Here is a 19,563-nt window from a genome sequence, read left to right as displayed (position 1 = left end):
CCATCAATTTCATTCCATCCATCCATCAATTCCTTTCATCCATCAATTCCTTCTATCCATTCCATCATTCCATTCCATCACTTCCATTCATCCATCCATCAATTCCATCCATTCAGCCATCAATTCCATCCATGCATCAATTCCATCCATTCCATTAACTCCATTCCATCAATTCCATCCATCCAAATACTCCATCAATTCCATTCCATCAATTCAATCCATTTATGAACTCTATCCATCCATTCCATTAATGCCATCCATCTGTTCCATCAACTCCATTCCATTCATTCCATCAACTCCATCCGTCCATCAATTCCATCCATCCATTCCATCAACTCCATCCATCCATTCCATTCCATCAATTCCATCCATTCATTCCGTTAATTCCATTCCATCATTTCCATCCATCCGTCCATCCATCCTTCAATTCCTTCCATCAATTCCATTCCATCCATCCATTCCATTAATTCCATTCCATCAATTCCTTCCATCTATCCATTCCATCCATACATCAATTCCATGCCATCCATTCCATCCATCCAATCCATCAATTCCATCCATCCGTCCATTAATTCCTTCCATCCATTCCAACAATTCCATCCATTCATCCATCAATTCCATCCATTCCATCAACTCCATCTATCCAGCCATCAATTCCATCCATTCCATCAATTCCATATATCCCATCAATTCCGTCCTTCCATTAATTCCATCCATCCATTCCATCAATTCCAACCATCCATCCATCATTTCCATTCCATCAATTCCACTCCACCCATTCCATGAATTCCATTCCATCCATTCCATCATTCCCATTCCATCAATTCCATCTATTCATTCCATCAATTCCACCCATCCATCCATTCCATCAATTCCATCCAACAATCAACTCCATCCATCCATTCCATCAATTCCATCTATCCATGAATTCCATCCATTCCATCAATTACATTCCATCAATTCCATCCATCGATCAATTTCATCGAACCATTCCATCAATTCCATCCTTCCATCCATCAATTCCACCCATCCATACATTCCAACACTTCCATCCATCAATTCCTTCCATCCATTCCATCAACTCTATCCATCCATACCATCAATTCCATCCATGATGGATGGATGGAATTGATGGATGGTTGGATGGAATTGATGGAATGGATGGATAGAATTGATGGAATGGATCGAAAGTAATTGATGGAATTGATGGCTGGATGGAATAGGTGGATGGATGGATTTGATGGAATTCATGGGTGGATGGAATTGATGGATGGATGGAAGTGATGGAATAGATGGAGGGAATTGATGGATGGAATTGATGGAATGGAAGGAAGTGATAGAATGGATGTAATGGAATAGATGGAATGTATGGATGAATGGAATTGAGTGAATGTATGGATGCAATTGATGGATGGATGGAATGGAATGGATTTGATGGAATGGATAGATGGATGAATGAATGGAATGGATGGAAGGAAATGATGTTATGGATGGATGAATGGAATTGATGGAATGGATGGAATGAAATTGATGGAATGGATGGATGGAATTAATGGAATTGGTGGATAGATGGAATGGATGGATGGATGGTTCTAATTAATGGATGGAATGAATGGAATGGATGGATGGATGGAGTTGATAGAATGGATGGAATGGAATTGATGGAATGGATGGATGGAATTGACGGATGGATGGAATTGATGGAATGGATGGATGGCATTGATGGAATGGATGGAAGTGTTGGAATGAATGTAATGGAATAGATGGAATTTATGGAATGGAATTGATGGAATGTATGGATGGATGGAATGGTATTGATGGGTGGATGGAATTGATGGAATGAAATTGACGGGATGGATGGAATTGATGGAATGGGAATGATGGAATGAATGGATGAATGGATATAATGGAAAGATGGAATGGATGGACGGAATTGATGGAATGGATGGATGAATGGAATTGATGGATGTATGGATGGAATGGATGGATGGAATTGGTGGATGGATGGATGGAATGGAAGGGATGGAATGGATGGAATTAATGGATGGATGGAAATGAATGGAATGGAATTGGTGGATGGAATTGATAGAATGGATGGAATGGAATTGGTGGAATGGATGGATGGAATTGATTGATTGAAATTGATGGAATGGATGGATGGAATTGATGGATGAAATGGGTGGATGGATACAATTGATGAATGGATGGAATTGATGGATAGGTGGATGGATGGCATTGATGGAATTGTATTGATGGAATGGATGGATGGATGCATGGAATTCATGTAGGGGTGCATGGATGGAATTGATGCATGGATTGAATGGATTGATTGATGGATGGATGGTATTGATAGAATTGATGGATGAATGGAATTGATGGAATGGATGGAATGGAATTGATGGAATGGATGAATGAATGAAATTGATGGATGGATGGAATTTATGGAATGGATTCAATGGATAGATGTTTGGAATTGATGGATGGATGGATGGAGTTGATGGAATGGTTGGATGGAATTGATGGATTGGACGGAATTGAATTGATGGAATGGATGGATGAATGGAAGTGATGGATGGATTTGATGGGTGGATGGATGTAATTGATGGAATGGGTTGAATGGTATTCATGAAATGGATAAATGGAATTGATGGATTGACAGATGGAATTGATGGAGTGGTTGAATGAATGGAATTGATGGATGGATGGAATAGATGGAATGGATGGATGGATGGAATTGATGGAATGCATGGAATGGTATTGATGGAATGGATGGATGAATGGAATTGATGGTATGGAAGTGATTGAATGGATGTAGTTGATGGAATGTATGTAATGAAATGAATGGATGGGTGGAATGGAATTGATGGAATCGAATTGATAGAATGGATGGAATGGTTGGATGGAATTGATGGATGAATAGAAGGAATTGATGGGTGGATGTATGGATGGATGGGTGGAATTGATGAAATGGATGGATGGAATTGATGAAATGGATGGATGGAATTGATGGAATGGATGGAATGGTATAGATGGAATGGATGGATGGAATTGATGGAATGTATGTAATGGATTGATGGATGGAATTGATGGAATGGAATTGATGGCTGGATGGAATTGATGGAATGGATGGATGAATGGAAATGATGGATGGATGGAATTGATGCAATGGATGGAATGGAATTGATGGAATGGATAGAATGCATGGATGGATGGAATTGATGGAATGGATGGATGGAATTGATGAATGAATAGATGGAATTGATAGAATGTATGGAATGGATGGATGGGTGGAATGGATGGATGGTATTGATTGAATGGATGGAATGGAAGTGATGGAATGGATCGATGGAATTAATGGATGAATGGAATGGATGGATGGTTGGAATTAATGGATGGATGAATTGAATTGATGAAATGGAATTGATGGAATCGATGGATGGAAGGATGGAATTGATGGAATGGATGGATGGATAGAATTGATGGATGGAATTGATGGAATGGATGGAATGGCATTGATGGAATGGATTAATGGAATTGATGGTTGAATGGAATTGATGGGATGGATGGAATGGATGAAATGGATGGATGGAATGGATTTGATGGATGGATGGATGGATGGCATTGATGGAATGGATGGATGGAATTGATGGATGGGTGCATGAATGGAATTGATGGAAAGGTTGGATGGAATTGATGGAATGGACTGAATGGATGGATGGATGGTATTGATAGAATGGATGGATGGAATTGATGGAATGAGTGGATGGAATTGATGGAATGCAATGGAAGGAATGGATGAAATTGATGGATGGATGGTATTTATGGAATGGATGGATGAATGGAATGGATGGAATTGATGGAATGGTATTGATGGAATTGATGGATGGACAGATGGAATTGATAGAATGTATGAATGAATGGAATAGATGGATAGATGGAATGGAATTGATGGAATGGATGGAATGGTATTGATGGAATAAATAGAATGGAATGGATGGATTAATTGAATTGATGGAATGGATGGGTTAATGGAATTGATGAATGGATGGATGGAATTGATGGATGAATGGATGGAATTATTGGATTAAATGGAATGGATGGATGGAATTGATGGAATGGATGGAATTTTTGGAATGGATGGAATGGTATTGATGGAATAAATGGATGGATGGAATTGATGGAATGGATGGATGGATTTTATGAATATATTGATGGAATTGATGGAATGAAAGTGATGGAATGTATGTAATGGAATGGATGGAACTGATGGATGTAATGGAATGGAATTGATGGATGGATGGAATTAATGGAGTGGAATTGATGGATGGATGGATGGAAGGAATTGATGGGTGAATGTAAGGATGGAATTGATGGAATTGATGAAATGGATGGATGGAATTGATGAAATGGATGGAATGGTATTGATGGAATGGATGGATGGAATTGATGGAATGGATGGATGGAATTGATGGATGTATGGAATGGAATTGATTAATTGCATGGAATGGATGGATGGAAATGATGGATGGATGTTATTGATGGAATGAATGGATGGATGGATGGATTGAGTTGATGGAATGGAATTAATGGAATGGATGGCATTGATGGATGGATGAATGGAATGGAATTGATGGAATGGATAGAATGGATGGATGGAATTGATGGAATGTATTTAATGGAATGGATGGAATGGAATTAATGGAATGGACGGATGGATGGAATGGATTTGATGGAATTGATAAATGGAATTGAAGGAATTGATGGATGGAATTGATGGAATGGATGGATGGATGGGTCGACCTGATTGTCAAGTTGGTATAGCGCTGGCCTTCTATGCCCAACGTTGCGAGTTTGAACCCTGGCCAGGTCGATGGCATTTAAGTGTGCTTAAATGCGACAGGCTCATGTCAGTAGATTTACTGGCATGTAAAAGAACTCCTGCGGGACAAAATTTCGGCACATCCGGCGACGCTGATATAACCTCTGCAGTTGCGAGCGTCGTTAAATAAAACATAACAATTAACATTTTGGATATAATTGATGGATGGATGTATGGAATTGATGGAATGGATGGATTGGAATTGATGGATTGATGGAATGGAATTGATAGAATGGATGGAATGGAACGAATTGATGGATGCATGGATATAATGGAATTGATGGAATGGATGAATGGAATTGGTGGAATGGATGGATGGATGGAATTGATAGATGGATGGATGGAATGGAATTGATTGAATGGTTGGATGGATGGAATTGATGGATGGCTGGAATTGATAGATGGATTTGATGGATGGATGGAATGGATAAATGGAATTGGTGGGATGGATGGAATGGAATGGATGGAATGGAATGGATGGAATGATGGAATTGATGAAATGGATGGCTGGAATGGATGGATGGAATTGATGGATGGAATGAAATTGATAGAGTGGATTGATGGATGGATGGAATTGATGGAATGGTATTGACGGAATGGAAGGATGGATGGAATTGATGGAATGGATGGATGGATGAATGGAATGGATGGATGGATGGAGTTGATAGAATGGATGGAATGGAATTGATGGAATGGATGGATGGAATTGACGGATGGATGGAATTGATGGAATGGATGGATGGCATTGATGGAATGGATGGAAGTGTTGGAATGAATGTAATGGAATAGATGGAATTTATGGAATGGAATTGATGGAATGTATGGATGGATGGAATGGTATTGATGGGTGGATGGAATTGATGGAATGAAATTGACGGGATGGATGGAATTGATGGAATGGGAATGATGGAATGAATGGATGAATGGATATAATGGAAAGATGGAATGGATGGACGGAATTGATGGAATGGATGGATGAATGGAATTGATGGATGTATGGATGGAATGGATGGATGGAATTGGTGGATGGATGGATGGAATGGAAGGGATGGAATGGATGGAATTAATGGATGGATGGAAATGAATGGAATGGAATTGGTGGATGGAATTGATAGAATGGATGGAATGGAATTGGTGGAATGGATGGATGGAATTGATTGATTGAAATTGATGGAATGGATGGATGGAATTGATGGATGAAATGGATGGATGGATACAATTGATGAATGGATGGAATTGATGGATAGGTGGATGGATGGCATTGATGGAATTGTATTGATGGAATGGATGGATGGATGCATGGAATTCATGTAGGGGTGCATGGATGGAATTGATGCATGGATTGAATGGATTGATTGATGGATGGATGGTATTGATAGAATTGATGGATGAATGGAATTGATGGAATGGATGGAATGGAATTGATGGAATGGATGAATGAATGAAATTGATGGATGGATGGAATTTATGGAATGGATTCAATGGATAGATGTTTGGAATTGATGGATGGATGGATGGAGTTGATGGAATGGTTGGATGGAATTGATGGATTGGACGGAATTGAATTGATGGAATGGATGGATGAATGGAAGTGATGGATGGATTTGATGGGTGGATGGATGTAATTGATGGAATGGGTTGAATGGTATTCATGAAATGGATAAATGGAATTGATGGATTGACAGATGGAATTGATGGAGTGGTTGAATGAATGGAATTGATGGATGGATGGAATAGATGGAATGGATGGATGGATGGAATTGATGGAATGCATGGAATGGTATTGATGGAATGGATGGATGAATGGAATTGATGGTATGGAAGTGATTGAATGGATGTAGTTGATGGAATGTATGTAATGAAATGAATGGATGGGTGGAATGGAATTGATGGAATCGAATTGATAGAATGGATGGAATGGTTGGATGGAATTGATGGATGAATAGAAGGAATTGATGGGTGGATGTATGGATGGATGGGTGGAATTGATGAAATGGATGGATGGAATTGATGAAATGGATGGATGGAATTGATGGAATGGTATAGATGGAATGGATGGATGGAATTGATGGAATGTATGTAATGGATTGATGGATGGAATTGATGGAATGGAATTGATGGCTGGATGGAATTGATGGAATGGATGGATGAATGGAAATGATGGATGGATGGAATTGATGCAATGGATGGAATGGAATTGATGGAATGGATAGAATGCATGGATGGATGGAATTGATGGAATGGATGGATGGAATTGATGAATGAATAGATGGAATTGATAGAATGTATGGAATGGATGGATGGGTGGAATGGATGGATGGTATTGATTGAATGGATGGAATGGAAGTGATGGAATGGATCGATGGAATTAATGGATGAATGGAATGGATGGATGGTTGGAATTAATGGATGGATGAATTGAATTGATGAAATGGAATTGATGGAATCGATGGATGGAAGGATGGAATTGATGGAATGGATGGATGGATAGAATTGATGGATGGAATTGATGGAATGGATGGAATGGCATTGATGGAATGGATTAATGGAATTGATGGTTGAATGGAATTGATGGGATGGATGGAATGGATGAAATGGATGGATGGAATGGATTTGATGGATGGATGGATGGATGGCATTGATGGAATGGATGGATGGAATTGATGGATGGGTGCATGAATGGAATTGATGGAAAGGTTGGATGGAATTGATGGAATGGACTGAATGGATGGATGGATGGTATTGATAGAATGGATGGATGGAATTGATGGAATGAGTGGATGGAATTGATGGAATGCAATGGAAGGAATGGATGAAATTGATGGATGGATGGTATTTATGGAATGGATGGATGAATGGAATGGATGGAATTGATGGAATGGTATTGATGGAATTGATGGATGGACAGATGGAATTGATAGAATGTATGAATGAATGGAATAGATGGATAGATGGAATGGAATTGATGGAATGGATGGAATGGTATTGATGGAATAAATAGAATGGAATGGATGGATTAATTGAATTGATGGAATGGATGGGTTAATGGAATTGATGAATGGATGGATGGAATTGATGGATGAATGGATGGAATTATTGGATTAAATGGAATGGATGGATGGAATTGATGGAATGGATGGAATTTTTGGAATGGATGGAATGGTATTGATGGAATAAATGGATGGATGGAATTGATGGAATGGATGGATGGATTTTATGAATATATTGATGGAATTGATGGAATGAAAGTGATGGAATGTATGTAATGGAATGGATGGAACTGATGGATGTAATGGAATGGAATTGATGGATGGATGGAATTAATGGAGTGGAATTGATGGATGGATGGATGGAAGGAATTGATGGGTGAATGTAAGGATGGAATTGATGGAATTGATGAAATGGATGGATGGAATTGATGAAATGGATGGAATGGTATTGATGGAATGGATGGATGGAATTGATGGAATGGATGGATGGAATTGATGGATGTATGGAATGGAATTGATTAATTGCATGGAATGGATGGATGGAAATGATGGATGGATGTTATTGATGGAATGAATGGATGGATGGATGGATTGAGTTGATGGAATGGAATTAATGGAATGGATGGCATTGATGGATGGATGAATGGAATGGAATTGATGGAATGGATAGAATGGATGGATGGAATTGATGGAATGTATTTAATGGAATGGATGGAATGGAATTAATGGAATGGACGGATGGATGGAATGGATTTGATGGAATTGATAAATGGAATTGAAGGAATTGATGGATGGAATTGATGGAATGGATGGATGGATGGGTCGACCTGATTGTCAAGTTGGTATAGCGCTGGCCTTCTATGCCCAACGTTGCGAGTTTGAACCCTGGCCAGGTCGATGGCATTTAAGTGTGCTTAAATGCGACAGGCTCATGTCAGTAGATTTACTGGCATGTAAAAGAACTCCTGCGGGACAAAATTTCGGCACATCCGGCGACGCTGATATAACCTCTGCAGTTGCGAGCGTCGTTAAATAAAACATAACAATTAACATTTTGGATATAATTGATGGATGGATGTATGGAATTGATGGAATGGATGGATTGGAATTGATGGATTGATGGAATGGAATTGATAGAATGGATGGAATGGAACGAATTGATGGATGCATGGATATAATGGAATTGATGGAATGGATGAATGGAATTGGTGGAATGGATGGATGGATGGAATTGATAGATGGATGGATGGAATGGAATTGATTGAATGGTTGGATGGATGGAATTGATGGATGGCTGGAATTGATAGATGGATTTGATGGATGGATGGAATGGATAAATGGAATTGGTGGGATGGATGGAATGGAATGGATGGAATGATGGAATTGATGAAATGGATGGCTGGAATGGATGGATGGAATTGATGGATGGAATGAAATTGATAGAGTGGATTGATGGATGGATGGAATTGATGGAATGGTATTGACGGAATGGAAGGATGGATGGAATTGATGGAATGGATGGATGGATGAATGGAATGGATGGAAGGATGAATGGAAATGATGGAATGGATGGATGGATGGATGAATGGAATTGATGGAATGGATGGATGAATGGAATTGATAGAATGGATGGATGGATGGAATTGATGGATGGAATGGAATTAATTGAATGGATGGTTGGAAGGAATTGATGGGTTTGATGTATGAATGGATGGGTGGAATTGATGGAATGGATGGATGGAATTGATGGATGGATGGAAATAATGGATGGGTGGATGGAATTGATGGATGGAATTGATGGAATGGATGGATGGAATTGATGGAATGGAAGGATGGAATTGATGGATGGGTGGATTGAATTGATGGAATGAATGGAATGGAATTGATGGAATGCACATAATGGATGGATTGATGGAATGGATGTATGGATGGAATTGATGGAATGGATGGATGGAATTGATGGAATGGATGGATGAAATTGATGAATGGATGGAATTGATGGAATGGTTGGATGGATAGAATTGATGGAATGGAATTGATGGAATTGATGGAATGGAATTGATGGATGGATGGAATTGATGGAATGGAATTGATAGAATGGAATTGATGGAATGGAAGGATGGAATTGATGGAATGGATGGATGGATGGAATTGATGGATGGGTGGATGGATGGAATGGTATTGATGGAATTGATGGATGGACAGATGGAATGGATAGAATGTATGAATGAATGGAATAGATGGATAGATGGAATGGAATTGATGGAATGGATGGAATGGAATTGATGGAATAAATAGAATGGAAAGGATGGATTAATTGAATTGATGGAATGGATGGGTTAATGGAATTGATGAATGGATGGAATTGATGGATGAATGGATGGAATTATTGGATTAAATGGAAAGGATGGATGGAATTTTTGGAATGGATGGAATGGTATTGATGGAATAAATGGATGGAATTGATGGAATGGATGGATGGATTTTATGAATAGATTGATGGAATTGATGGAATGAAAGTGATGGAATGTATGTAATGGAATGGATGGAATTGATGGATGTAATGGAATGGAATTGATGGATGGATGGAATTAATGGAGTGGAATTGATGGATGGATGGATGGAAGGAATTGATGGGTGAATGTATGGATGGAATTGATGGAATTGATGAAATGGATGGATGGAATTGATGGAATGGTATTGATGGAATGGATGGATGGAATTGATGGAATGGATGGATGGAATTGATGGATGTATGGAATGGAATTGATTAATTGCATGGAATGGATGGATGGAAATGATGGATGGATGTTATTGATGGAATGAATGGATGGATGGATGGATTGAGTTGATGGAATGGAATTAATGGAATGGATGGAATTGATGGATGGATGAATGGAATGGAATTGATGGAATGGATAGAATGGATGGATGGAATTGATGGAATGGATGGAATGGAATTAATGGAATGGACGGATGGATGGAATGGATTTGATGGAATTGATGGATGGAATTGAAGGAATTGATGGATGGAATTGATGGAATGGATGGATGGATGGGTCGACCTGATTGTCAAGTTGGTATAGCGCTGGCCTTCTATGCCAAACGTTGCGAGTTTGAACCCTGGCCAGGTCGATGGCATTTAAGTGTGCTTAAATGCGACAGGCTCATGTCAGTAGATTTACTGGCATGTAAAAGAACTCCTGCGGGACAAAATTTCGGCACATCCGGCGACGCTGATATAACCTCTGCAGTTGCGAGCGTCGTTAAATAAAACATAACAATTAACATTTTGGATATAATTGATGGATGGATGTATGGAATTGATGGAATGGATGGATAGATGGATTGGAATTGATGGATTGATGGAATGGAATTGATAGAATGGATGGAGTGGAACGAATTGATCGATGCATGGATGTAATGGAATTGATGGAATGGATGAATGGAATTGGTGGAATGGATGGATGGATTGAATTGATGGATGGATGGAATAGAATTGATTGAATGGTTGGATGGATGGAATTGATGGATGGCTGGAATTTATAGATGGATTTGATGGATGGATGGAATGGATAAATGGAATTGATGGGATGGATGGAATGGAATGGATGGAATGATGGAATGGATGTAATGAATGGATGGATGGAATTGATGGATGGAATGAAATTGATAGAATGGATTGATGGATGGAATGAATGGAATGGATGGATGGAATTGATGGAATGGTATTGACGGAATGGAAGGATGGATGGAATTGATGGAATGGATGGATGGAATTGATGGATGGATGGAATGGATGGATGGAATTGATGGATGGATGGAATTGAAGGATGAATGGAATTGATGGAATGGATGGATGGAATTGATGGATGGATGGATGAATGGAATTGATGGAATTGATGGATGAATGGAATTGATAGAATGGATGGATGGATGGAATTGATGGATGGATGGAATGGATGGATGGAAATAATGGATGGGTGGATGGAATTGATGGAATGAATGGATGGATGGAATTGATGGATGGAGTTGATGGAATGGAATTGATGGAATGGAAGGATGGAATTGATGGATGGGTGGATGGAATTGATGGAATGCACATAATGGATGGATTGATGGAATGGATGGAATGGATGTATGGATGGAATTGATGGAATGGATGGATGTAATGGATGGATGAAATTGATGGATGGATGGAATTGATGGAATGGTTGGATGGATAGAATTGATGGAATGGATGGATGGATGGAATTGATGTAATGGATGGATGGATGGAATTGATGGATGGATGGAATTGATAGAATGGATGGAATGGAATTGATGGAATGGAAGGATGGAATTGATGGAATGGATGGATGGAATTGATTGATGGGTGGATGGATGGAATTGATGGAATTGATGGATGGACAGATGGAATTGATGGAATGGATAGAATGTATGAATGAATGGAATAGATGGATAGATGGAATGGAATTGATGGAATGGATGGAATGGTATTGATGGAATAAATAGAATGGAATGGATGGATTAATTGAATTGATGGAATGGATGGGTTAATGGAATTGATGAATGGATGGAATGGATGGATGGAATTGATGGATGAATGGATGGAATTATTGGATTAAATGGAATGGATGGATGGAATTGATGGAATGGATGGAATTTTTGGAATGGATGGAATGGTATTGATGGAATAAATGGATGGATGGAATTGATGGAATGGATGGATGGATTTTATGAATAGATTGATGGAATTGATGGAATGAAAGTGATGGAATGTATGTAATGGAATGGATGGAACTGATGGATGTAATGGAATGGAATTGATGGATGGATGGAATTAATGGAGTGGAATTGATGGATGGATGGATGGAAGGAATTGATGGGTGAATTTAGGATGGAATTGATGGAATTGATGAAATGGATGGATGGAATTGATGAAATGGATGGAATGGTATTGATGGAATGGATGGATGGATGGAATTGATGGATGTTTGGAATGGAATTGATTAATTGCATGGAATGGATGGATGGAAATGATGGATGGATGTTATTGATGGGATGAATGGATGGATGGATGGAGTTGATGGAATGGAATTAATGGAATGGATGGAATTGATGGATGGATGAATGGAATGGAATTGATGGAATGGATAGAATGGATGGATGGAATTGATGGAATGTATTTAATGGAATGGATGGAATGGAATTAATGGAATGGACGGATGGATGGATGGAATGGATTTGATGGAATGGATGGATGGAATTGAAGGAATTGATGGATGGAATTGATGGAATGGATGGATGGATGGGTCGACCTGATTGTCAAGTTGGTATAGCGCTGGCCTTCTATGCCCAACGTTGCGAGTTTGATCCCTGGCCAGGTCGATGGCATTTAAGTGTGCTTAAATGCGACAGGCTCATGTCAGTAGATTTACTGGCATGTAAAAGAACTCCTGCGGGACAAAATTCCGGCACATCCGGCGACGCTGATATAACCTCTGCAGTTGCGAGCTTCGTTAAATAAAACATAACAATTAACATTTTGGATAGAATTGATGGATGGATGTATGGAATTGATGGAATGGATGGATAGATGGAATGGAATTGATGGATTGATGGAATGGAATTGATAGAATGGATGGAGTGGAACGAATTGATGGATGCATGGATGTAATGGGATTGATGGAAAGGATGGATGGAATTGGTGGAATGGATGGATGGATTGAATTGATGGATGGATGGATGGAATGGAATTGATTGAATGGTTGGATGGATGGAATTGATGGAATGGATAGATGGATTTGATGGATGGATGGAATGGATAAATGGAATTGATGGGATGGATGGAATGGAATGGATGGAATGATGGACTTGATGAAATGGATGCCTGGAATGGATGTAATGAATGGATGGATGGAATGAAATTGATGGAATGGATTGATGGATGGAATGAATGGAATGGATGGATGGAATTGATGGAATGGTATTGACGGAATGGAAGGATGGATGTAATGGATAGAAGGATGGAATTGATGGAATGGAATTGATGGAATGGAAGGATGGAATTGATGGATGGGTGGATGGAATTGATGGAATGCACATAATGGATGGATTGATGGAATGGATGTATGGATGGAATTGATGGAATGGATGGATGTAATGGATGGATGAAATTGATGGATGGATGGAATTGATGGAATGGTTGGATGGATAGAATTGATGGAATGGATGGATGGATGGAATTGATGTAATGGATGGATGGATGGAATTGATGGAATGGATGGAATGGAATTGATGGAATGGAAGGATGGAATTGATGGAATGGATGGATGGAATTGATTGATGGGTGGATGGATGGAATTGATGGAATTGATGGATGGACAGATGGAATTGATGGAATGGATAGAATGTATGAATGAATGGAATAGATGGATAGATGGAATGGAATTGATGGAATGGATGGAATGGTATTGATGGAATAAATAGAATGGAATGGATGGATTAATTGAATTGATGGAATGGATGGGTTAATGGAATTGATGAATGGATGGAATGGATGGATGGAATTGATGGATGAATGGATGGAATTATTGGATTAAATGGAATGGATGGATGGAATTGATGGAATTTTTGGAATGGATGGAATGGTATTGATGGAATAAATGGATGGATGGATTTTATGAATAGATTGATGGAATTGATGGAATGAAAGTGATGGAATGTATGTAATGGAATGGATGGAACTGATGGATGTAATGGAATGGAATTGATGGATGGATGGAATTAATGGAGTGGAATTGATGGATGGATGGATGGAAGGAATTGATGGGTGAATTTAGGATGGAATTGATGGAATTGATGAAATGGATGGATGGAATTGATGAAATGGATGGAATGGTATTGATGGAATGGATGGATGGATGGAATTGATGGATGTTTGGAATGGAATTGATTAATTGCATGGAAATGATGGATGGATGTTATTGATGGGATGAATGGATGGATGGATGGAGTTGATGGAATGGAATTAATGGAATGGATGGAATTGATGGATGGATGAATGGAATGGAATTGATGGAATGGATAGAATGGATGGATGGAATTGATGGAATGTATTTAATGGAATGGATGGAATGGAATTAATGGAATGGACGGATGGATGGAATGGATTTGATGGAATGGATGGATGGAATTGAAGGAATTGATGGATGGAATTGATGGAATGGATGGATGGATGGGTCGACCTGATTGTCAAGTTGGTATAGCGCTGGCCTTCTATGCCCAACGTTGCGAGTTTGATCCCTGGCCAGGTCGATGGCATTTAAGTGTGCTTAAATGCGACAGGCTCATGTCAGTAGATTTACTGGCATGTAAAAGAACTCCTGCGGGACAAAATTCCGGCACATCCGGCGACGCTGATATAACCTCTGCAGTTGCGAGCTTCGTTAAATAAAACATAACAATTAACATTTTGGATAGAATTGATGGATGGATGTATGGAATTGATGGAATGGATGGATAGATGGAATGGAATTGATGGATTGATGGAATGGAATTGATAGAATGGATGGAGTGGAACGAATTGATGGATGCATGGATGTAATGGGATTGATGGAAAGGATGGATGGAATTGGTGGAATGGATGGATGGATTGAATTGATGGATGGATGGATGGAATGGAATTGATTGAATGGTTGGATGGATGGAATTGATGGAATGGATAGATGGATTTGATGGATGGATGGAATGGATAAATGGAATTGATGGGATGGATGGAATGGAATGGATGGAATGATGGACTTGATGAAATGGATGGCTGGAATGGATGTAATGAATGGATGGATGGAATGAAATTGATGGAATGGATTGATGGATGGAATGAATGGAATGGATGGATGGAATTGATGGAATGGTATTGACGGAATGGAAGGATGGATGGAATTGATGGAATGGATGGATGGAATTGATGGAATGGATTGATGGAATTGATGGATGGATGAATGGAATTGATGGAATTGATGGATGAATGGAATTGATAGAATGGATGGATGGATGGATGGAATTGATGGATGGAATGGAATTAATTGAATGGATGGATGGAAGGAATTGATAGGTTTGATGTATGAATGGATGGGTGGAATTGATGGATGGATGGAATTGATGGAATGGATGGAATTGATGGATGGAATGGATGGATGGAAATAATGGATGGGTGGATGGAATTGATGGAATGAATGGATGGATGGAATTGATGGAATGGATGGATGGAGTTGATGGAATGGTTGGAATGGAATTGATGGAATGGAAGGATGGAATTGATGGATGGGTGGATGGAATTGATGGAATGGATGGAATGGAATTGATGGAATGCACATAATGGATGGATGGATGGAATTGATGGAATGGATGTATGGATGGAATTGATGGATGTATGAATGGAATTTATGGAATGAATGGATGGAATTGATGGAATGGATGGATGGAATTGTTGGAATGGATGGATGGAATTGATGGAATGGTTGGATGGATAGAATTGATGGAATGGATGGATGGAATTGATGGAAGAGATGGATGGAATTGATGGAATGGAATTGATAGAATGGATGGAATGGAATTGATGGAATGGATGGAATGGATCGTAATCGCATGGATTATATAGGGTGAGTACGGAGTATGTTCCAGAATCTCCCATTGCTAACGACGCAAGAGGTCCTTGACAGCAGCAGCAGTGTGACTCTTTGCATTATCATGAAGAATGATGGGGTTCTGTATCCCCAAGTGTCGTCGTTTTCTTCTGAGGGCTGGACGAAGGTGGTGCTGCAGGAACCTGCAGTAGTAGTCCGCGTTTGCCATCTGCCTTGGAGGTACAGCGTGGTGCAGTATTACCCCATCAATGTCATACGCCACAATGAACATCACCTTCACAGCACTTCCAACAAGATCTTCCCGAAACGCTTTAACCCATCGTGCCACTGTGCGATATGACAACGCTGCATCGGCACATGCTTCACGCAGTCCCTGAAAACATTCTTGTGCACTACGACCTCGTGCCACTTCAATTTTGATCCAGGAACATTGCTCTAGTATTGTAAATATGATCTTAGGGCGCTCGCACTATCCCTATGAAACTCAGCGTTCTACACATTGCAGTAGATTGACAGAGTACTGTAGCCGCTGGCTACACTAACTAACTCATCTAACAGTCCTTGTTCATGTCCATACAGCTGGAAACTCTCGAACGCACCATCGTCACGTGACAGCAGTGTTGCCATTACTTTTTATCCAACCTATGTATGTTGGTGTTTCATAGGTTGTCGAGATTTAAACGACTTGCAAAGAAGTGTGATTGCCACGTGTCTTGTTTCAGGGCATTGTGGGGCAGTTCAGGAGTGGGTGTTAGATTCTGTGGAGTAAGTGACACAGAAGATGAGACGGTGGTAGTGATTATGTTAATAAATGTTATAAAATATAATATATTTATTAAACACACTGTGTACATAAGTATAATTAAGCAAAGTTAGCATCATTTGCGTAGTGGGATAGTGTCAATGTTCTTTCTTTGCATTTGATGATGTGATATGTATCGCAGGGTCCTCCACATATAGTGCACTGACATCCGTCGGTGGGGCTGTGGTATCCCTTGGTTAGGCATATTCAGTGATGTAGTCCGTGGGCTGCTACTCTCGTGTATAGATGGCGCAGGTGGTAGTTGGCTCCCTTCCATTCGCTGTTTGTCATCGCTGGGGTGCTGAGGAGTCCATGGTTCCCTTCTGTCACACAGGTCACAGCTGTGGATTGGATTTAAAAAATGTTAGAAATGGTACAGTTCATTTAAAATCGTAAAAGAAAAGTTCACAGCACACTAGAGTCGACGGAAATTCGGAAGGTGGTTGTCTGCTAGTGTTTGCGTCGAGAGAGACAGATAGAGAAAGCAAGGCAGCTTACAATATTGCCACATCGTACTTCACGCGCACGTGCAATACAAATAGCGCAGGAGAGAATTTAAATTATCAAAAGACAATAATGACCTTAGCCGTTGATTACTTTAAGCATGACACCAAACAAACCCTCTTTCCTTCACTAATAATATTCTTTGCACAGTTCTCAATCCCACACCACATGCTTCTGCAGTCGTTTCTTGCATGTTGGCAACGTTGCTGCCAGCATCAAGATGGCCGGCAGCGTTCTGCTCGTCAAAGTTTTTAAAATAATTATACACCTTAAACACTATTTTCCGTGCTTGCTTGTGTAATACTTGTCTTTTTACAGTCTCTTCTTCCATTTATTTATCTTACACACACACAGTAAATGTTAGTTTCACTTATTCAATGTATTGAAACACTCGCACGTGAACAAACGAACTCGGGAAGTGCTTGTTATAGACTGATTCTGATTGGTTCCACTGTACAAGCTTGTGACGTCACATACCAGAAATGCTACGGCGCATATAGAAGCTAACCGCCTTCCGAAATGCCGTCCAGTCTAGTCATGGGTATTGTTTCCAGGCTGCCGAGATTTTAGAATTCTTCTCCTGACTTGAATATGTTTAGTTTCTGTGGAACGGTGTTATGATACAGTTGAAATCCATGTGCCTGCATACATTTGTAAAGGAAAACTGTTTTGAAGTTTACTTACGTCTATTGCTAAAGCATTTTAAAATTGGAGAGGGGATAACAAATTAAGTTTCCTGGTATTGTGGAAATTGTTTCCACCTGAGTGCAGTCCTGTGAGATGAAATAGCAATAATGGATGCTGTGGTCGCGCAGATAGAAAATTAATTTTCACCTCATTGCACTGCTGTTTAGTGAAATACTCTTGTTAGTGTCTTGTGAAAATAGATATTTTTGTAATGGTCTTGAATTGAGGAAATATTGTATTTCGCATCTCTACTGAAATTCGGGAAATGCAAGTGTCCTGAAGTTTTTGTTGGGACATGAGGACAATTGTGTGAAAACTGGAATGTCCTGGCAAAAGTGGAATGTGTGTTTAGGCTAACTTAATAGTAGTAGTAATGGGGAAATAGAAAGAAGAATTGTAAAGTAAGATATGACATTTTGGATAACATTGAGCTGATATTGTGAATTTCTTCTCCAGATGTTTCGTCTGCCCGCCAGGGGATGACCACAGCTTTTCCTGAAACCAATGAGCAAGATTGTTAAGAAGAAGTGAAGGATTTTTCTAAGTTCTTTGATGTATTATTTGTTATATTTCTTGTAAAATATATTTTGTATTTTAATTCCTTTGTTTTTCTTGAATAAATTCTAAGTTAAACCTTCTATGTCTTGTATTCCTCCTGGAACTTTGAATTTGCCCTTATTCGAGTAGTTCCCGCTCTCACTTAGCGGAATCAAATCGAACAGAATTTATCTTCACAATGTATTTAAATGGAAGATAGCAGAAACCGAATCGAATAGAATTCATGAGCTAGAATATTTATTCCACTGACAGAACAGAATTTCTTGTTTTGGCTATGATCTTATGTTCTCGTGAAGACTTCGTCAAAAAACAAACGAGTCACATTCATTTTTGATAGCGCAATTTCTTTATTGAAAGTTATTGCTGAAATAGTATGTAGGCCTATACAGAAAATTACAATTAAATAATATGAACAAAGAAAAAATAACACATCTTGTTCAAAATTATCTGCTATTGTATGACAAAACACAGAAGTACTATCGTAATTATTTC

The 19,563-nt window shown here is 39.2% G+C and overlaps 1 long non-coding RNA gene across 1 annotated transcript in view; it reads left to right on the top strand.

Annotated features, from left to right (window-relative positions):
• The window catches only part of LOC138700346 (uncharacterized), a 153,122-nt gene extending 133,971 nt beyond the window's left edge, over window positions 1–19,151 (top strand). The window contains exon 3 of the long non-coding RNA XR_011332332.1: window positions 18,970–19,151. This is a non-coding gene — a long non-coding RNA (uncharacterized lncRNA). The remainder of the gene's footprint in view (window positions 1–18,969) is intronic.
• Window positions 19,152–19,563: the final 412 nt, after the last annotated feature.

This window comes from Periplaneta americana, chromosome 5 (genome assembly GCF_040183065.1).
Source record: "Periplaneta americana isolate PAMFEO1 chromosome 5, P.americana_PAMFEO1_priV1, whole genome shotgun sequence".
Classification (NCBI taxonomy): Eukaryota; Metazoa; Arthropoda; class Insecta; order Blattodea; family Blattidae; genus Periplaneta; species Periplaneta americana.
This window is presented reverse-complemented; position numbering and strand designations above follow the sequence as displayed.